The sequence below is a fragment of the Bubalus kerabau genome, chromosome 11 (assembly GCF_029407905.1).
Source record: "Bubalus kerabau isolate K-KA32 ecotype Philippines breed swamp buffalo chromosome 11, PCC_UOA_SB_1v2, whole genome shotgun sequence".
Classification (NCBI taxonomy): domain Eukaryota; kingdom Metazoa; phylum Chordata; class Mammalia; order Artiodactyla; family Bovidae; genus Bubalus; species Bubalus kerabau.
Window position 1 is genome coordinate 81340149 of NC_073634.1, and position 22760 is coordinate 81362908.

Genomic DNA, 22760 nt, shown 5'->3' on the forward strand with positions numbered 1-22760 from the left:
ACAGCTCCACCCACCAGAACACCGACACAAGCTTCCCTAACCAGGAAACCTTGACAAGCCACCTGTACAAACCCACACACAGCGAGGAAATGCCACAATAAAGAGAACTCCACAAACTGCCAAAATACAGAAAGGACACCCCAAACTCAGCAATTTAAACAAGATGAAGAGACGGAGGAATACACAGCAGATAAAGGAACAGGATAAATGCCCACCAAACCAAACAAAAGAGGAAGAGATAGGGAATCTACCTGATAAAGAATTCCAAATAATGATAGTGAAATTGATCCAAAATCTTGAAATTAAAATGGAATCACAGATAAATAGCCTGGAGACAAGGATTGAGAAGATGCAAGAAAGGTTTAACAAGGACCTAGAAGAAATAAAAAAGAGTCAATATATAATGAATAATGCAATAAATGAAATTAAAAACACTCTGGAGGCAACAAATAGTAGAATAACAGAGGCAGAAGATAGGATTAGTGAATTAGAAGATAGAATGGTAGAAATAAATGAATCAGAGAGGATAAAAGAAAAATGAATTAAAAGAAATGAGGACAATCTCAGAGACCTCCAGGACAATATTAAACGCTACAACATTCGAATCATAGGGGTCCCAGAAGAAGAAGACAAAAAGAAAGAACGTGAGAAAATACTTGAGGAGATAATAGTTGAAAACTTCCCTAAAATGGGGAAGGAAATAATCACCCAAGTCCAAGAAACCCAGAGAGTCCCAAACAGGATAAACCCAAGGCGAAACACCCCAAGACACATATTAATCAAATTAACAAAGATCAAACACAAAGAACAAATATTAAAAGCAGCAAGGGAAAAACAACAAATAACACACAAGGGAATTCCCATAAGGATAACAGCTGATCTTTCAATAGAAACTCTTCAAGCCAGGAGGGAATGGCAAGACATACTTAAAATGATGAAAGAAAATAACCTACAGCCCAGATTATTGTACCCAGCAAGGATCTCATTCAAGTATGAAGGAGAAATCAAAAGCTTTTCAGACAAGCAAAAGCTGAGAGAATTCTGCACCACCAAACCAACTCTCCAACAAATACTTAAGGATATTCTCTAGACAGGAAACACAAAAACGGTGTATAAATTCAAACCCAAAACAATAAAGTAAATGGCAACGGGATCATACTTATCAGTAATTACCTTAAACGTAAATGGGTTGAATGCCCTAACCAAAAGACAAAGACTGGCTGAATGGATACAAAAACAAAACCCCTACATATGTTGTCTACAAGAGACCCACCTCAAAACAGGGGACACATACAGACTGAAAGTGAAGGGCTGGAAAAAGATTTTCCATGCAAATAGGGACCAAAAGAAAGCAGGAGTAGCAATACTCATATCAGATAAAATAGACTTTAAAACAAAGGCTGTGAAAAGAGACAAAGATGGTCACTACATAATGATCAAAGGATCAATCCAAGAAGAAGATATAACAATTATAAATATATATGCACCCAATACGGGAGCACTGCAGTATGTAAGACAAATGCTAACAAGTATGAAAGGAGAAATTAACAATAACACAATAATAGTGGGAGACTTTAATACCCCACTCACACCTATGGATAGATCAACTAAACAGAAAATTAAAAAGGAAACACAAACTTTAAATGATACAATAGACCAGTTAGACCTAATTGATATCTATAGGACATTTCATCCCAAAACAATGAATTTCACCTTTTTCTCAAGCGCACATGGAACCTTCTCCAGGATAGATCACATCCTGGGCCATAAAGCTAACCTTGGTAAATTCAAAAAAATTGAAATCATTCCAAGCATCTTTTCTGACCACAATGCAGTAAGATTAGATCTCAATTACAGGAGAAAAACTATTAAAAAATCCAACATATGGAGGCTGAACAACACGCTGCTGAATAACCAACAAATCACAGAAGAAATCAAAAAAGAAATCAAAATTTGCATAGAAACGAATGAAAATGAAAACACAACAACCCAAAACCTGTGGGACACGGTAAAAGCAGTCCTAAGAGGAAAGTTCATAGCAATACAGGCACACCTCAAGAAACAAGAAAAAAGTCAAATAAATAACCTAACTCTACACCTAAAGCAACTAGAAAAGGAAGAAATGAAGAACCCCAGGGTTAGTAGAAGGAAAGAAATCTTAAAAATTAGAGCAGAAATAAATGCAAAAGAAACAAAAGAGACCATAGCAAAAATCAACAAAACCAAAAGCTGGTTCTTTGAAAGGATAAATAATGTTGACAAACCATTAGCCAGACTCATCAAGAAACAAAGGGAGAAAAATCAAATCAATAAAATTAGAAATGAAAATGAAGAGATCACAACAGACAACACAGAAATACAAAGGATCATAAGAGACTACTATCAACAATTATATGCCAATAAAATGGACAACGTGGAAGAAATGGGCAAATTCTTAGAAAAGTACAACTTTCCAAAACTCGACCAGGAAGAAATAGAAAATCTTAACAGACCCATCACAAGCACGGAAATTTAAACTGTAATCAAAAATCTTCCAGCAAACAAAAGCCCAGGTCCAGATGGCTTCACAGCTGAATTCTACCAAAAATTTAGAGAAGAGCTAACACCTATCCTGCTCAAACTCTTCCAGAAAATTGCAGAGGAAGGTAAACTTCCAAACTCATTCTATGAGGCCACCATCACCCTAATACCAAAACCTGACAAAGATCCCACAAAAAAAGAAAACTACAGGCCAATATCACTGATGAACATAGATGCAAAAATCCTTAACAAAATTCTAGCAATCAGAATCCAACAACACATTAAAAAGATCATACACCATGACCAAGTGGGCTGTATCCCAGGGATGCAAGGATTCTTCAATATCCGCAAATCAATCAATGTAATACACCACATTAACAAATTGAAAAATAAAAACCATATGATTATCTCAATAGATGCAGAGAAAGCCTTTGACAAAATTCAACATCCATTTATGATAAAAACTCTCCAGAAAGCAGGAATAGAAGGAACATACCTCAACATAATAAAAGCTATATATGACAAACCCACAGCAAACATTATCCTCAATGGTGAAAAATTGAAAGCATTTCCTCTAAAGTCAGGAACAAGACAGGGGTGCCCACTTTCACCTTTACTATTCAACATAGTTTTGGAAGTTTTGGCCACAGCAATCAGAGCAGAAAAAGAAATAAAAGGAATCCAAATTGGAAAAGAAGAAGTAAAACTCTCACTATTTGCAGATGACATGATCCTCTACATAGAAAACCCTAAAGACTCCACCAGAAAATTCCTAGAACTAATCAATGACTATAGTAAAGTTGCAGGATATAAAATCAACACCCAGAAATCCCTTGCATTCCTATACACTAATAATGAGAAAACAGAAAGAGAAATTAAGGAAACAATTCCATTCACCATTGCAACGGAAAAAATAAAATACTTAGGAATATATCTACCTAAAGAATCTAAAGACCTATATATAGAAAACTATAAAACACTGGTGAAAGAAATCAAAGAGGACACTAACAGATGGAGAAATATACCATGTTCATGGATTGGCAGAATCAATATAGTGAAAATGAGTATACTACCCAAAGCAATTTATAGATTCAATGCAATCCCTATCAAGCTACCAACAGTATTCTTCACAGAGCTAGAACAAATAATTTCACAATTTGTATGGAAATACAAAAAACCTCGAATAGCCAAAGCGATCTTGAGAAAGAAGAATGGAACTGGAGGAATCAACCTACCTGACTTCAGGCTCTATTACAAAGCCACAGTTATCAAGACAGTATGGTACTGGCACAAAGACAGAAATATAGATCAATGGAACAAAATAGAAAGCCCAGAGATAAATCCACGCACATATGGACACCTTATCTTTGACAAAGGAGGCAAGAATATACAATGGATTAAAGACAATCTCTTTAACAAGTGGTGCTGGGAAATCTGGTCAACCACTTGTAAAAGAATGAAACTAGAACACTTTCTAACACCATACACAAAAATAAACTCAAAATGGATTAAAGATCTAAACGTAAGACCAGAAACTATAAAACTCCTAGAGGAGAACATAGGCAAAACACTCTCTGACATACATCACAGCAGGATCCTCTATGACCCACCTCCCAGAATACTGGAAATAAAAGCAAAAATAAACAAATGGGACCTAATTAACCTTAAAAGCTTCTGCACATCAAAGGAAACTATTAGCAAGGTGAAAAGACAGCATTCAAAATGGGAGAAAATAATAGCAAATGAAGCAACTGACAAACAACTAATCTCAAAAATATACAAGCAACTCCTACAGCTCCACTCCAGAAAAATAAATGACCCAATCAAAAAATGGGCCAAAGAACTAAATAGACATTTCTCCAAAGAAGACATACAGATGGCTAACAAACACATGAAAAGATGCTCAACATCACTCATTATCAGAGAAATGCAAATCAAAACCACTATGAGGTACCATTTGACACCAGTCAGAATGGCTGCTATCCAAAAGTCTACAAGTAATAAATGCTGGAGAGGGTGTGGAGAAAAAGGAACCCTGTTACACTGTTGGTGGGAATGCAAACTAGTACAGCCACTATGGAGAACAGTGTGGAGAGTCCTTAAAAAACTGGAAATAGAACTGCCTTATGACCCAGCAATCCCACTGCTGGGCATACACACTGAGGAAACCAGAAGGGAAAGAGACACGTGTACCCCAATGTTCATCTCAGCACTGTTTATAATAGCCAGGACATGGAAGCAACCTAGATGTCCATCAGCAGATGAATGGATAAGAAAGCAGTGGTACATATACACAATGGAGTATTACTCAGCCATTAAAAAGAATACATTTGAATCAGTTCTGATGAGGTGGATGAAACTGGAGCCTATTATACAGAGTGAAGTAAGCCAGAAAGAAAAACACCAATACAGTATACTAACGCATATATATGGAATTTAGAAAGATGGTAACAATAACCCTGTGTACGAGACAGCAAAAGAGACACTGATGTATAGAACAGTCTTATGGACTCTGTGGGAGAGGGAGAGGGTGGGAGGATTTGGGAGAATGGCATTGAAACATGTAAAATATCATGTATGAAACGAGTTGCCAGTCCAGGTTTGATGCACGATACTGGATGCTTGGGGCTAGTGCACTGGGATGGCCCAGAGGGATGGTATGGGGAGGGAGGAGGGAGGAGGGTTCAGGGTGGGGAACACATGTATACCTGTGGCGGATTCATTTTGATGGCAAAACTAATACAATTATGTAAAGTTTAAAAAATAAAATTAATTAAAAAAAAATAAAAATAAAAAAATAAAAGAAACCACAAGATAATGTCTCATGAAACAGAATATCAATAAAGAGAGAGAAATCATTAAGAAAAAAGCTAAAAGTAGACCTTCAGGCCAAAATGAAAGGTCACTAGCTAGTAATGCAAATCCCCATGAAGAAATAAAGAACACTGGTAAAAGTAATAACAGATAAATGTAAAAAAAAATTAATGTATTTTTTTTGTCTTTACATCTTCCTTTTTCCTACCTAATTTAAAAGACAATCACACACACACACACACACACACACACACACACACACAAGACAATCACAAATGGTGCTGGGGCACTGGATAGCTACATGAAAAAGAATAAATTTGGACTTGCATTTCATACCATATACAAAAAAATTACCCGAAATGGGCCAAACACCTAAATGTAGGAGCTAAAAGTATAAAACTCTTAGATGGGAACATACTTGTAAATCTTCATGACCTTGGATTAAGCAATGATTTCTTAAATATGCCACCAAAAGTACAAGCTACAAAATAAAAAAATAAATAACAATAAATAGGATTTGATCAAAATTTGTGCATCAAAGGACACTATCTTGAAAGTGAAAAGACAGTCCACAGAAAGAGAGAAAATATTTGCAAACAGTGTATCCAATAAGAGTCCAGATCCAAAATACATAAAGAACTCTTAGAATCCAACAACAAAAGACAACCCATTTAAAAAATGGATGAAGGATTTGAATACACATTTCTTCAAAGAGGACATTCAAATGGCCATCAAGTACATAAAAGATGTCCAACATCACTAGTCATTAGAAATGCAAATCAAAGCCACAAGGAGATACCTGCTCACACCTACTAGGATGGCTACAATTAAAAAAACAAAAATAAGAAATATTGAGGAGGATGCAAGAAATTCACACACTCAATACGACTGAATCTTACCCCGTTTCTCACATAGGAATATAAAATGGTACAGCCTCTGTGGAAACCATTTTGAAGTTCCTCAAAAATTTAAAGATTAAGTTACCACATGACCCACAAAGTCCATTTCTAGATACATAACCACTAGAATTAAAAAATTATATTCACACAAAAACGTATATATGAATTTTTATAGCAGATTATTCTTTTAGCCAAACAGAAAAAAACAACTCAAATGTCTATCAATCAATGAATGGAAAAATGAAGTGTGGTATATCCATACAGTAGAATATGATTCAGCCAAAAAAAACAGTGAAATACTAATACATGTTAGTATATCGATAAACCCTGAGAGTATTATGCTAAGTGAAAGAAGCCAGACACAAAAGGCCACAAAAGGAGCCAGACATAAATGCCACTGCAACTGCATTTATATAAATCATCCAGAATAGGTAAATCCATAGGAAGTGGATTACTAGTTGCCAGGGGCTGAGAAATAACTGCTTTAATATGAATGGGGCTTCTTTGAGGTGCAATGAGGATATTTTAGAGTTAGATAGCACTGATGACTGTACAATACTATGACTATACTAAACCTTTGAAATGGTTAAGATGGTAAATTTTATATATGAATTTTATCTCAAATTTTATTAAATTAAAAAAAATTAGCTGCTGAGCTTTGGAAGGGGAATATGCAAGTTCAGGGTCCCAAAGCCTGAGTTCTGTTAGCTTTAAGGAAAATCTACCCTGTCTCTCCAACACCAAGGTAGCAGGAAGTCCAGTCTCCTCCTGTGATTCTCCTGGTCAGTTACCCACTATGTCCCCTGGATATTTACTGCTGTCAATCTTCTTGTCCATCAGCTACTCTGCTGGGAGAGAGGAAAAGCAGACCTGCCCCTTGTGGTCAGATGCCGCAGCCAGCGCAGCAGGTAGGAATCGCCGCACAGTTTGGGGAAAAGAAACTAGGGACAGAATTAAAGTTTTAAAGATGGGACCGGAGGACTCAAGACCTCTTGGATCAAGAGCCCTGTTCCTCAGAGCCACATCATTTTATTTAGTGTCTTGGCAAGTAGAAAGTATCTGTTGTGCTACGATGAAGTCAGCTTCCTGTGTCCCTGGTCATGTTTCCCATTCTATTGATTACTTCAAACTATCTTTGTTCTTTTCTTGTACAAGGGCTATCACCTAGCTGGAGGTCATAGACCTGAATATGCCTTGGGAAAACATCTTGGTGTGTACACAAGAAGCATTCTGAACTTGCGCTGACCCTGTGTTCCAAGGCCCACACTGTGTTTTTCCTTAGCTTAGGAGGGCATGACAACGCCAACTGATCAACCCGATGTACTTTTATTTGGGTTATGCTGTATTGCTATATTTTGCTTTTATTGTTTTCCCATGGTGATTTTCTCATGGTTTAGCCAGAGCAATAGGCGGCTGACTATTAACCCCTGCGGTCAGACCTCACAATTACTACAGAGAGCCCTGTCTGCATAATGTACCCGCAAGTACCCAGAAAATGCAGTGCTGTGGATGCATGAGTGTTTATAAATGAAAACTTTGTATCTAAAATGAACTAAATATTAACCTATCCTCTGTGAGGCACTATCTTAACCCCCTCATGAGCTACGGGAAGTATAGTTTTGGCAGGGCCCTGGAGGTGAGCTGACCCAATAGCATTCTGTTTACTGTTGGTGACACTATAGTGCAAAGTAGGGCAATACAGAGTCCAGGTCCAGAGCCAGCCAGTGACTCCAGCCATGCTGAGTGGAGTGACTACAGACTCCATGCACATTAGTGAACTCTGGTCTCAACAGAACAGATCAAGACCAAAGTGGTCATGTCATATGGCCCTTCCAGAGATTTCTCCCTCTTCTGAATTCCAGTATTCTTGCCTGGAAAATCGCATGGACAGAGAAGCCTGGTAGGCTACAGTCCATGGGGTCGCAAAGAGTCGGACACAACTGAGCGACTTCACTTTCACTTTCTTTCACTTTTCAAACTTCAGTAGCTTCTGTATCCCTTCTACTGAACTTACCACTTTCTCCTTCATTTTCTAAGTATTTGCCTCCTCTTTTAGCTTCTCCTCTCAGACCCTGATGCTGGGAAAGACTGAAGGTGGGAGGAGAAGGGGATGACAGAGGATGAGATGGTTGGATGGCATCACCAACTCAATGGACATGAGTTTGAGTAAACTCCAGGAGTTGGTGATGGACAGGGAGGCCTCGAATTCTGCAGTCCATGGGGTTGCAAAGAGTCAGACATGACAGAGCAACTGAACTGAACTCAGCAGGTGAGCTCTTTAAGATGGAAATAGGTCTCATTTGTTTCTGTATCTCTTACAGTTGAGCCCAACAAGAGGGATCGTGAAACATTTCCTGGAGAGCTGAGAGAATGAATGAGTGGGTGAGAGAATGAATGAATGAGTGAGCAAGTGAGCAAGTAAAGAATAGATTAGAGTTAAGCGAATGAGTCAAAGTATGAATAAGAGCTTGTGTGAATGCACAACCTCCCCACTAAGCTCTGAATTCAGAGATCAGTCTGAGAACCAAATGATGGTGTCCGTGGGCTGTCTGGGATTTTATTAATACTACTTGGGTTGCCTGCGTGAGGTGGGAAGGAGCTTGGAAAGAGCTATCAACACTACACAGCCTTGGGGAAGCGGCCCTGAGAAGCTCAGGGTAAGGAGACAGTAGAACATAGTCCTGGGCATAGCCCCCAAAGATGCTACCTGGAACAGACCGGAAGAGGTTTGGCTGGTCCTTCTCATTGCTGACCAGACAGACTCCAGGCTCTCAGCACAGACTCATCTGTGTGGTCCCTGATGTATGCAGGGTGATTCAACCTCCTCCCCTCCCATGAGCTTGGAAGTACCCACACCTGATGAGAAGTTTAAACAAGGCTCCTGCTAGGTCCTTGTATGTAAATGCATGCCTCTCTTGCTCCCTGAAGTCAAGGATCCTGACCCCTGTGTCCCTCAGTCTCCAGATGGTCAGCCCCATGCCCTTTTTTCTTCCATACCTGACCCTGGCTATATAGAAACCCTGGGCTGACCTGGCTTATGGAACCAGTCCTCACCCCTCTGCCTACTCAGCCCTTTGTCCATCAATTCTACCTTCAACTTGACCCCTTTGCCCAGCTATGGCTTGTGCTTTGAACCTTCCCAGAAGGAACATAAGAAGGAGCAGATAAGTGAGATGTTAAAGATGTTCTACCTCTTCTACTTGATCAGAGAAAAGGAAGACCAGGGTGCGTGTTTATGGAGGGAGTTGGTTCTTCACTTACCAAGAAACTCCATAGTGGGTGGAGGGAGGGTGGAGAAGAACCTAGGTAAAGATAAGAGGGTCTGAGAACCTGGGCCAGACAATGGCTTGGGCTCAGAGGGAAGGAAGGATGAAAAGAAAAAGCACCTGCAATTCCAGTACCCAGCATGCTGTCACATGTTGATGTGTGTTCCTGAAGCCTTTTTCCCCTGCATATATGTTCTGTTAATTTATAAATACCAGATTATACTGGATATACTATTTTTTTATTGTGGCAAATATACTTCACATAAAACTTACCATTTTAAGCATTTTAAGTGTACAATTCAGTGGTATTGTGTATGTGCTAAATTGCTTCAGTTTTGTCCAATTTTTTTGCGACCTTATGGACTGTAGCCTGCCAGGCTCCTCTGTTCATGGGATTCTCCAGGCAAGAATACTGGATTGGGTTGCCTTGTCTTCCTCCAAAGGTTCTTCCCTGACCCAGGGATCAAACCCACATCTCTTATATCTCCTGCCTTGACAGGTGGACTCTTTACCCCTAGTGCCACCTGGGAAGCCCCTCAGTGGCGTTAGTTAAGTCCATTCAAACTGTTGTAAACCATTACCATCATCCATCTCCAGAACTTTTTTATCTTCCCAGACCGAATCTCTGTCCCTTAAACACTAACTCCCCCTTCCCTGCCTCTGCACACTGTTGTTTAACCTTTTGTTTTGTTTTGTTTTCGCTTAAAAATACCTTAAGAATTGTCTTCAGTGGCTTTCCCATGACTATTCTCAAAAACAAACCAGAACTTTCTTTCTCTGGGTCTCAGCCCGTGTGACAGGTTGGATCAGCCATGGCGCCATCTTGGTAGAAGATGTCAGCACGAGTTAACCAGTTAAGGGAAACCAAAATTTTGATCAACGGAGTCTTCTGGGAGCATATCTATTGAACACATCTTCCATCTGGCCTGCAGCTTAGCCTGGCCATCTCTCAGCCACTTTGGTGACACCACATTGCCTCCCCCGAGTGGCAACCTACTGATTTCCCACAGAAGGACCAAGGGTGTCCTGCTACAGAGCATGCAAGAATGTCCAGATCTTTGCCATTCTATATAGGGATTTGGAAGAGCACTAGCTCGGGTTCTGCCCCTGAACAACTATACCATGTGGACATTTGCAGGGTCTGTCCCCATTTACCAAGGTCACTGCACACACCTTTCTCTTCCCAGAGTTCCAAACAGGGAGCAGGGTAGAAAACCCTTCTGTTTTCAGTTTTCCTTTTAGTATGTGTATCTGTATAGCTCCCGCATCCAATATGGAGATAGGAAGAGGAAGTCCAGACACACATACCCAAACTCTTGTTTCTCTTATCTCTCTGTTATCCTCCCTATATACCTCTGGGCCAAAGAGCTCAGCTCTCCATCTCCAGTCTGGGTGAAACATCCTGTCCTTCTTCATCCCTCTGGCTAGAAGCCTTGTGGGAGCAGCAGTCATGGACTGAATGCAAGCTTTTCTTTAAGCGAGAAGCTCTGTGGTGAGTATATCAAGATGTTTCTTGAAATGAGAGCTAGAGAACATTCAGAAAGCATGTGTGTTTGTGCTCAGTCATTCAGTTGTGTTAGACTCTTTGCAACCCCACGGACTGTAGCCTACCAGGCTCCTCTGTCCATGGGATTTTCCAGACAAAAATACTGCAGTGAGCTGCCATGCCCTCCTCCAGAAGATCTTCCGGACCCAGGGATTAAACCCACATCTCTTGCTTCTTCTACATTGGCAGGCGGATTGTTTACCACTAGCGCCACCTGGGAAACTAGAGGGCATCCAGAAAGTAGAGGTTACCAAAGACATTGCTTTAAGATCTCCAAGTACTACCCTCACCCCTGACAAACAAGCAGGATCTCAGCAGGCCAGGGGGCCCCTATTCTGTGCTACTTTAAGGGGAAGATGGCAGAGTCTGATGAAGGGTGGGCCAGCTACTACAGAAAAAAACACTTATTCTGTTTTGGCAAATTTAAAGAAAAAGGAAAATGAGACAAATTTTTGAAAAATAAAGAGAGAGAGAAATTTGATGAAACCAGATGCCCACAAAACCTCAGGGCCCAATTCTCCATCAGGGACATCACGGCTGTTGCTGAAATGAGAGCAGCCGGGCTTGTGGAATTGTGGATGAGAGGGGCTGGCCTTGCATTGGCCCATGTGCGCAGTTATGCCTAGGCCAGCCACTGGAAGCCCCATTCCTGGCCTTCCCACGCTCCAGCCAGGGAAGTGGTATTTCTTCTGTAAGTGGTATTTCTTAGACCTTGCCTCTTGCTGGGCTTCCACCTTCTTTTGGAAGGAATAGGAGCTACAGAGCCAGCCATGTCAGCTCAGCTAAAGCAGGAGGAATGGACTAGTTCTGCAGATTGGTGTGGCTGAGCTCAGAGAAAGTGACCCCAGGATCCAGGGATCTTCAGGATGCTGGTCAGGGGCAGTGACTTGCTACCAAAGACCTTGATTTCCCAGGCCCGGGTCCTCAAACTCCTCTTGACTAGGCCTCTTCTCAGAGCCCAGAGGAGCTGAGGCTGCCCCTGGGTGGTCACAGCTTTGAAGCTGGGCTATGTGTGCATGCGTGTGTACATGTGTGTATGTATGCATGTGTACCTATGTGTGTGCATGTAAGTATGTCTGCATGTATGGATGTGTGCATGAATATAAGTATGGTATAGGGAAGTTGAGGGAGAGGCATGGGTTGCAACTGGGGCCTGACCCCAAGTAAGTACTCTGTTGTAGGGGTTCCCTCCCAGTATGCCCCCTCTCCCACCATATCATTCCATATTTTCCCCTTCATCTGGAAAAACTTAGTTTCTCTTGGCCAGACCATGCCTTCAGGAATGCAGGCCCAGGCACACGGCTCAGACGCAGCCTCTTTGACCTGTGACCACAAGGAGACTTTGAGGATCTCACACATGGGGTTTCACACACCCAGGCAACCAGGCCCAGGTGAGGCTTCCAGGTAGGGTGGGATGGAGCAGCCCGGGGTCCAGCCTGGGCTTTTGACACCCTGGACAATCTGAGAGCCTGTATTTCCCGGAAGAATCCTTTCAAAAACGCCCTGGGACATGAACAGTGGGGATAAGGCCCAGTTCCAATTTCTAAGGCTCTGGAGCCCTTGAGAGAGCAGAGGAAAGGGACTGTCAACTCAGAGATCTTAAGGAGGCCCTGGCTCTTCTCTGAGCCTGAAACACCCCATCTGTCCAAGGTAGGTCATTCAGTGGGCTACTGTGTCTCTCGGCTACAACAAAGCACAGCAAAGGAGGAGTAGTTCCTGCCCTCTCTACTGAGCATGGCATTCCTACCCCACCCCATCTATCCTATCCCCAACCTCACCCCTAGACAGAGGCAGAGCACTGGCAGAGGCTGGGAGGGTGGACACTGGGTCTGGACTGTGAGTTGCTGCCCTCTAGTGGGCCCAGAGGGAGGGAAGGAGAGAGAACTAGATAGAAAGGAGAGAGTTGGGGAGAGGGAAGGGACAGGGAAAGGGAGAGAGAAAGGCCTCAAAGCAAAGGAGGGTAGAGGAGGTTGGGGTTGGGGAGGACACAGGAGATGGAGCAAGTTGAAGAGAGGTCTCCATGTGGGCATCTCTGCCCCTGGGCAGCGCTCTTTCCCACCACATGGTCCATGTTCCCACCTGACTTGTACACCAGTCACCGAGAGCTCTATCTGGTTGAGTGTGACCAGGACTTTCACTTAACTCCAAGAGCTCCAACCAAGACAGGAATTCCTGAACCCACTGGGGGTTTTGCTGGGTTGGTCCAGGTGTTTCCTCTTGAGTGGCCCCCTCTGAAGAGCAGCTGCCAGATGGGTCAGCTCGGGTTTCATCTCTCTACGCCTCCAACTGCCCCATTGATCCCTCTGATTTCCACTCCACCTTTATGTTTCTGCTAAATCTGTATTTCTGTCCTTGAGCTTCCTCCAGAACTTCAGACCTATACACCCAGCTGTCTACTGGATTCTCCGTCTACCTGTCCCTTAAACACCTCAAAGCTCAACACATCTGAAACAGAACTCATCACCTTCCCCAGGCCCTCTTTTCCTACCAGCCCTGCCAGGATTCCTTAATCATTCTCCATTTTTTCTAAGAGGTGGACCCTCTGGTGGCCACCAAGTTCTCCCTCAAGAAGGACAGGTTTAATCCCCAAATGCTAGGAGTGCTGCTAGCAGAAAGCCCTCAGCTGTCCATCTGCCTCAGGGATATCATCAGCATCAGGACCCGTCTTAGCTATGCCCACTCCTTTTCCAGTGAGGTCTACATCCAAAGAACCATCACTGTGGGAACCGAAAGCCCTGCTCCATTGCTGGGGTTGGCACAGTTCTGCAGGGTCATCCGCGTAGGGTCAGCTGGGCTTTCTGTTGAGGCTGCATTGTGGCTCACTTGTCCATCTTCCCATCCTGCTTCCTTTCCTTCCCTCCTCCAGGTGCTGATGCCAAGAGAGCTACCTAATCAACCTGTGGGACTGGAATCTCAGAACCCCCCTTTCAGGAAATGCAAATTCTGGGCGCAAACCTGAGTCCTGGCTGATGTCTCCTCCTCCCCACCCACAATCAAGAAGACCAGGCCAGTCTTCCTTGCCATATGTCCCAGGTCCTTCCGCATCCCTCATACCCTCTGCCACCAGCCCAGGTCCCATCCACAGAGAGCGCTCACCCTCAGTTCCTTCCAGCACAGAGAGCCAGATTCATTTTCCAAAGCACCACCCTCCTCCCCAGAGATGCAGTTTAACTCCAGCCTGCATACCTCACTCAGGGGTCCCCATTGTCTGAGCCAAACTGTCTCACAGCCTTTCCCTCTCTAGACCCACACATCCTCTCCCTCTCTAGACCCACACATCCTCCCTGGGCCGCCCAGACAGGCCCCACCACACTCCCAGAGCAGGCCAGCCAGGGGCATGGTCCCATGTTGGAGCAGGAGGCCAGGTGGTACAGACTTTAGCCCTGCCTGGTTGTCCGTAGTAACAGGATGGAATCTCTCTGTGTCTGAGGCTCCCACTCAAGAGGCCCCTCTCTGGGCTGAGATGATTAACAGTCGTGAGCGGCACCAGGATCCATGAATCACAGACAGAGATGGACGCCTGGAGCATGGTCAGGGCACAAAGGCAGTAACTCAGGTTCCCCCAGGCTCACACATTCTGCCCCTCACACAGTCCCCAGGTCCCTGTGAGGACCCGGGACAGGCCTGCACCCAGTGCGAAGTGAGGATGAGGCCGGTGCCCTTCTCTGACAAACGACTCCATTTCTTCTTTTCTCATCATCTAGACTTTTCTTTCTCTTACAGCACTGAACTTTATAGAGTCAGATCCTGTGGCACTGACTAGGTGATATATTGATCTTACTATCTCGTATGTAAAATCAAGCCCTTAAAAGTCACTCACTCTTAGATTCAGAATTCTTTTTCTTTCTATATTTTTGTGGGTTTTCATTTCTAACTTTGGCAGGTATATAAAAATTGTTTTAATTTTTGCTCTTTCAGTTCAGTTCAGTCGCTCAGTTGTGTCCGACTCTTTGCGACCCCATGAATTGCATCACGCCAGGCCTCCCTGTCCATCACCAACTCCCGGAGTTTACTCAAACTCTGCTGGCAAGTATGGTCAAGGGGATTTTTTTTTTATATCCATCTTACTTATAATTTTATTTATTCATTCATTTAGTTTTGGCCGTGCTGGGTCTTTGTTGCTGCTTGGGCTTTTTTCTAGTTGTGGCAAGTGGGGGCTACTCTCCAGTGTGCAAGTTTCTCATTAGGCTGGCTTTTCTGGTTGCGGAGCAAGTGTTCCAGGGAGCTCAGACTTCAGCAGTTGTGGCACGTGGGCCCAGTAGTTGCAGCTCCCAGGTTCTAGAGCATAGGCTCAATAGTTGTAGCTCATGGGCTTAGTCGCTCCATGACACATGGAATCTTCCCGGACCAGGGATCAAATCCTGCGTCTCCTGCATTGGAAGGTGGATACTTTACCACTGAGCCACCAAGGAAGCCCTGGTATTTGTTTTTTATGTGGTTACTAAAGCAGAAATCTCCTTGGCTGGTGTAACTTTGTAGTTGCAAAGAGACAGAGTACAGGGCATTCAATTTTTTATGTGAATTGCAGTGAAGATGATATATCCTTAAGCCAGGAGCTGGAACAATGACTTCCTTAGCAGGCCAGTTCTGTGGTGTCAGGGGAGCCATACCTGGAAGCTCAGCTCCCAGTCTGCCCTTCCTGCCCTTCCAATAATTTTGTAATCACCTAACTCCCCTGTAATAAGTCTATTTCTGTTTCAGTTATCTGGAGTCATTTTCATTATCTGCAACCATACCTTAAACTGACACAGTGGGTAGAGAGGAGAGTTACAAGTGTCAGAGGCGCTCTTCATATTATATTACTAATGTCAATACCAATGGATATGTTTGCGTGATTTACCCCCCAAGAATGGACAAGAAGCCCTGACCCAGGTTCTGTCTTTGCACAGCAATACTGGTCCCTTCCTTGTCTTAGTTTCTCAGCTGCTTCAACAAGATATCGCTGCTTATATATTAGTCAGGACTGTTTAGTTATGAATGACAGAAACTGTTAATTCAGTATACTACAGGCCAAAAAAAAAAAAATATATATATATATATATGTATATATAATGTTGCTGCTGCTGCTGCTGCTAAGTCGCTTCAGTCGTGTCCAACTCTGTGCGACCCTATAGACAGCAGCTCACCAGGCCCCGCTGTCCCTGGGATTCTCCAGGCAAGAACACTGGAGTGGGTTGCCATTTCCTTCTCCAATGCATGAAAGTGAAAAGTGAAAATGAAGTTGCTCAGTCGTGTCCGACTCTTAGTGACCCCATGGACTACAGCCTACTAGGCTCCTCTGTCCATATATAATGTTAGACACAACCAAACAGCAAGAAGGGTTAGGATATCTTTTCCTCTCTTCCCCTTAACTTTCTTTCTCTCACTGTTTTCCTGTCTCTCTGTCATGTAAATCTGTATATGTTAGCTTTTTCTCTCCCAGGCTGGCTGTCACGTACAAAAATGTCATTATGACTTCTGGCAGCTCTTGGCTCATATCATCATAATTTGTAAGAGAAAGGAGAGGGACCTTCCTCCCTTGACTTCAGTTTGAAAAAGCCCCAGGGAATAATTCTGACTGAATTAATTTGGTTCACATGCTTGTCCTTTGGATAAATCACTATATCATGAGAGTGGCTTAGCCTGGTTCAAGCAGGGTCTGTCACTGGAAAAGATGAAACGATACAAATGACCACAATAATGTGAACTCCTGGCTGCTCAACACTCAAACAATCCTATCTTTATATATATATAAAGATATATATATATATATAAATCCTATCTTTATATATATATATATATATGCAATTCTAACAATGGTCATGCTTAGAAATACATTCAGTATGATAGATTGTTTCAAAAACAGCTGCAATAATTTCTCTCCATGTGCCCATGTCTTCAGACAGTCCTAGTGACATACTGGTAAACTGGTTCTCTGAAAAAAAAAAAAAAAAAGTCTTGGTTGGTAGCATTTCCCAATTTCTGTGGTATAAATGTTCCCACTGTGGGCAATTTCAAGCTACAAGCTGTTTAACAACTAGTGTGAAAAACTCCTGGAAATTTAACAGTCAGTTCTCAAACTCACATCGCTCCATCCCCTCCCACAATATCTGAGGGTTTGCCCTTATGTCACTTTGGGAGACAACAGCAAACTTGAAGCCAGCAGAGGCTTAATAAGTGCTTGCATGTTGAAGCTCACCCTCTCTCACTCCCCGTGGAACCCTGACATCAGCCACATGAACGAAGTAGGTGATTGAGAGGGGCTGTGAGAGACACAAAACTAACCGTCCTGTTCTCCTAGCCAACAGCCAGAAATGTGAGGAGTTATTGGCCTCCAGAACTGGAAGAAAGCCATAGAAGCTTATGTGAACCCAGCGAAGGCTCATGGAACTATCCACTGGACCCAGCCTAAATTGCTGACCCACAGAATCATTGGTTAATCATTGTTGTTGTTGATTCGTCCCTAAGTCGTGTCCGACTGTTTTGTGACCCCATGTACTGTAACTCACCAGACTCCTCTGTCAATGGGATTTCCTAGGCAACAGTACTAGAGTGGGTTGCCATTTCCTTTTTCAAGGGATCTTCCCTGACCCAGGGATCAAACCCCTCTCTCCTACATTGGCAGGAAGATTCTTTACCACTGAGCCACCTGGGAAAGTCCATATATCCCGCTACAGAAGCTAAAACATTCCTCAAACTCCCTTCCAGCATGGGTGTGAGCATATGATCTTGGTTCTGCCAAACAGATGCATTTACCTTTTGAATCAGAGAATTGTGATGTGAAGAAGTAGGAAACCCATTTGGTTTATTAGTGGTGACAGTTCTAGGGACAGTGTCAGTATCATTGGTATGGGCAATGCAAACTTCAGGGTTTCTCCCAGGAGCTTCATCACATAATTTCTATGTTATGATCTGGAATATTGTCCCTGTCTTCATATCCTTCAAGCCTAGTTTTTCAGTCTTCTCTCCTTCCTAACACACACAACACTCCTACCACCAATTCTATAGAGTTTAATCTGGTCCAACTGCCTGGGTTTAAACCCGAACTTTATCACTAATTGGCTGTGTGAGAAACTTTCCTTGAGAAAGTTCCCTAACCTTTCTATGCAATTTTTCCATCATAATGTGTGGTTAACCATAGTATCATAGTATCAATCATAGTATCATAGTATCAACTGTAGTATCAATCACATACTATCAATGTGGGGTTAACCATAGAATGGTAATACTATGGTAATAGATATATTACCATAAAATACATAGTAATAGATACTACAACAACAGCTATTATTGTTGTCATAAAGGTTGTGGTAAGGATTACATTGGTTTCATACAAGCAAAGAATTTCAAATGACAGTTGGCAAAGTTTAAATGCTTAACAAATGCTGTGTATGTGCTCAAGTCACTCAGTGGTGTCCAACTCTTTGCAACCCCGTGGACTGTAGCCCACCAGGCTCCTCTGTTCATAGGATTTTCCAGGCAAGAATAGTGGAGTTGCCATTAATACATGTTCCTAAAATTAATAAAAGTTGCCACTAATAAATGTTAGTATTGCTTTATTACTTAATGTCATAGTAATAAATCTTTTAATGCATAAATCAGTTTCTGTTGCTTACAACTAAGAATGCTGCCAAAAACAATGTCACCAATAGAGAGTTTATAGCATACCTTGCTAAACAAGAGTTGTAAGATGCAGCTATTTATTAAGTTTCAAGTGAGCCACTTGGCTGCTAAATGCTCTCTTGACAGGGGGGATTCACTTTGTCCAGGTCCTCCACAGCCATTGTTGGGATCTGCTCTGTCTTAACAGCTCACCTGCTATTGCCGCAGGTGTAAGAAGCATGGGGAAGGCTTTGATACTCCAGCACTACTCTGGAGCCACAGGCACCAGAGAAGATGTCTGGAGGCATTTTGCCTGAATGTGTCATGCTGGCATTTCTACATTTCTATGCTGAATCATGCTGTCTGCATGATGGGGGGATTCTATGACTTGATGTGCTTTCATGGGCCTTCCCCATGGAAGTAAACACAAGTTCCTCCACCCTCATATCCCCAAACATATCTGGAGCTCTCTTGTCTCCACATGACTTTGGTCCCAATATGTGCATGTATGCGTTAATGGAGGTCCTCCAAGGAACAGATACCAAGATGAAATGTACAGAAAACTTATCAGAAGAAATTTCAGTGAAAGAAAATGAGGAGGAAGTCAGGTAAGGTGGGAAGAGATGTCAATCCACGATATATGTCTGACCTGCAGTGAAGGAGAAAGTCAAGAAAGGAAGAAAAGTTGGGAGGAAGCTTGCTGTTCAGTTAGAAAGAAAGTTGAGTGGGTATTTCTCAGGCCACAGTCACTCTTTCAGAACTCCTCTGTCTCCCAGGAATGGGCCTGAGTACCTCAGCTTACTCAGTAATTGGCTGGGAGAGGCTGTGAGAAGCACAGCTCCACGGACCTGCAGAAATGGATATTGGAGGAAGGGGGAACTTTTCAATATAACATCCTGCTACAATTTCCAGTACTCTTGCCTGGAAAATCCCATGGATGGAGAAGCCTGGTAGGCTGCAGTCCATGGGGTCACACAGAGTCGGACACGACTGAGCGACTTCACTTTCATTTTTCACTTTCATGCATTGGAGAAGGAAATGGCAACTCAGTGTTGCCACTCCAGTGTTCTTACCTGGAGAATCCTAGGGATGGCAGAGCCTGGTGGGCTGCCGTCCATGGGGTCGCACAGAGTAGGACATGACTGAAGCAACTTAGCAGCAGCAGCAGCTACAATTTGCTAGACATACTGAGCGACTTCCCTTTCACTTTTCACTTTCATGCATTGGAGAAGGAAATGGCAACCCACTCCAGTGTTCTTGCCTGGAGAATCCCAGGGACAGCGGAGCCTGGTGGGCTGCCATCTCTGGGGTCGCACAGAGTCGGACACGACTGAGAAAAAAAGCAATGAGAAAAAAAAGCTAGTTCCTTTACTATATGTGGGGCTTCCCTAGTAACTCAGGTGGTAAAGAATCCACCTGCAATTTCAGGAGACCCCAGTTTGAGTCCTGGGTCAGGAAGATCCCCTGGAAAAGGGATAGGCTACCCACTCTAGTATTCCTGGGCTTCCCTTGTGGCTCAGCTGGTAAAGAATCTGCCTGCAATGTGGGAAACCTGGGTTTGATCCCTGGGTTGGGAAGATCCCCTGGAAAAGGGAAAGGCTACCTACTCCAGTATTCTGGCCTAGAGAATTATAGAGTTGGACATGACTGAGTGACTTCACTTTTACTTTACTATACGTAATTTTTTAAAAATCCAGATGGATTAAAGAGATAATGCAAAAAAGTTATAAAAGAATGTGAAGAAAATTTGGAAGAATTAAAAGACAGAAATATATGGGGAAAAGATGTCTGAATTCTAAATAGAAAAAATAAGATATAGCTATCAGAGTCTAAAGTGATCCTCTCTGGGACAGAAGTGAGAGGAGTGGGAAGGAGTGGAACAAAGATCTGTAATATTTTGACTTTTTTAAACAATTAAATAAAAATAAAGTTAATTCATGGACTTCCCTGGTGATCCAGTGGTAACTATAGGCTTTCAATGCAAGGAGCACAGGTTTGATCCCTGGTCAGGGAACTAAGATCCCACAACCTGCATGGCAGAGCCAACAAAATTTTTTTTTAATTTAAAAACTAAAGTTAATTTTAAAAAAAGAGACTAAGAGGACATTACATACTACTTTTTCAACAAATTTAAAATTTAAGGAAAATAAATGACTTATATGGTAAACCATTAAATAAATTAAAGCGGAAGTTTAAAAAATTATAAGAAAAAAAGGTCTAGGTGACTTTATACGAACATTCTGTCAAATTTCAAAGAATCGAGCATTCTAATACAAATTATCAGAGAAAAGGGAAAACTGGAAACATTGCCCAAATTATTTGATGAGGTTAGAATAGTCTTACCACCACCAGATAAGAACAGGTCAAGAAAGAAAAATTTTAAAGTTAATCCCATCTGTGAATACCAATGCAAATTTTCTGAAAGTAACGTTAGAGAATTGAATCCAACGTGTGTCTTTTACTTTTTTGGTTTATCATGATAAAAATTGGTTTATGTCACCAACGCAAAGATGTCTAAATTTCAGAAAACTTATTATAATTAATTTACCATATTAACTCATTAAGTGAAAAAAAAATACTATCTCAACAGCTGCAGGAAACCGACATTTGCTAGAGTTTAATACTGTAAATTGGGGCTTCTCACAACCCCTCCTCGAGTTTGATAATTTGCTTGAATAGCTCACAGAAAGCAGGAAGCACTAGTTTACTGGTTTATAATTACGAACATAACAAAGGATGCGGATGAACAGTCAGATGTAGAGGTACATAGGCAAGGCCTGGAAGAGTTCCCAGTACCAGAGCTTCTGTCTCCATGGAGTTGGGGTGCACCCCCCTATCCCAACCCAGGAGCTCCCTGAAGCCAGTACCTTAGGGATTGTTATGGAGGCTTCATCACCTAGGCATGATGGATAGTTCACTCAATCTCTAGTCCCTATCCCCTCCCTGGAGAATAAGGTTTGGGGCTGAGTTCCAAGCTTCTGATCATGCTTAGTCTTTCTGGTGACAGGTTCCCACCCAGAAGCTCACCCAGAGTTCACTGCATTAAAACAAAAGATGTTCCCATCACCCAGGAAATTCCAAGGGATTTCGAAGGCTGGACTCTGCTAAGAGGTTCTTATCAACCCCCATCACTTAGGAAATTGCAAGGATTTTAAGAGCTCTGTGTCAAGAATGGGGTCAGAGACCAAATAATAGCACAAAAGATGTTCTTTGCACCTTTATCACTCAGGGAATGACAAGGGTTTTAGGACCTTCGTGGAACTGGGATCAAAGACCAAATACTGGCAGAAGCTGAAGGCTGAAACCAACACATGTTTTCCTTAGTATTTCACACATTCTTCTTTCGTCCTTACAGTCATTTTTTGTAGTTGGCAATCCTCCATACTTACTTTCTAATTATTTCTACTTTATTTTTATTGTGTATTATAATTATTTATTATTAATTATTTCTTTCTATTTATCTCTAGTAACTGTTAATAAAATTGCGGTGTGGTTTCTGTCACCTGATTGGACTGTGACAGACAGTCTGGGACTTGCAGTTGACAGCTGGAATGGGAGGCAATCTTGTGGAACTGAGCCCTTAACCTGTGGAGTCTGTTAGTGTCAGAATTCAATCAAAAGACACCCAGTCGGTGTCCACCAGAAACTGGAGAATTGCTTGATGTGGAAAATCCCTCACCTTTGGTGTCAGAGGTAGTGTGAGTAGTAGTAAAGCAAACAGGAATCTTTTTTAGCATAAAAAAAAGTTATTTCCATTATGAAATTTCATACTCAGCCAAACTAAGAGACATAAAATCCACAACTCAAAAATGCATAAATGCTACCAAAAGCTGCTAAATTTACTTCATAATCTTTATGAAGGTAATAGACTGTGAAAGCCTCTAGAGTATGGAAGTGAAATGCAAACCAGCCCCAGGGTAACAGATTCCAGAAACCCCAGCATGAAGACTTCCTTTAGGTAAAAGGCTCAACCTGAGGTGATGAGCTGGTATCCCTCACATACAAGAGCTGTGATACTTACAGGCTTCCCAGGTGGTGCTAGTGATAAGGAATCTGTCTGCCAAAGCAGGAGACATGGATTCAAAATCTGAGTTGGAAAGATCCCGAAGAGAAGGAAATGGCAACCCACTCCAG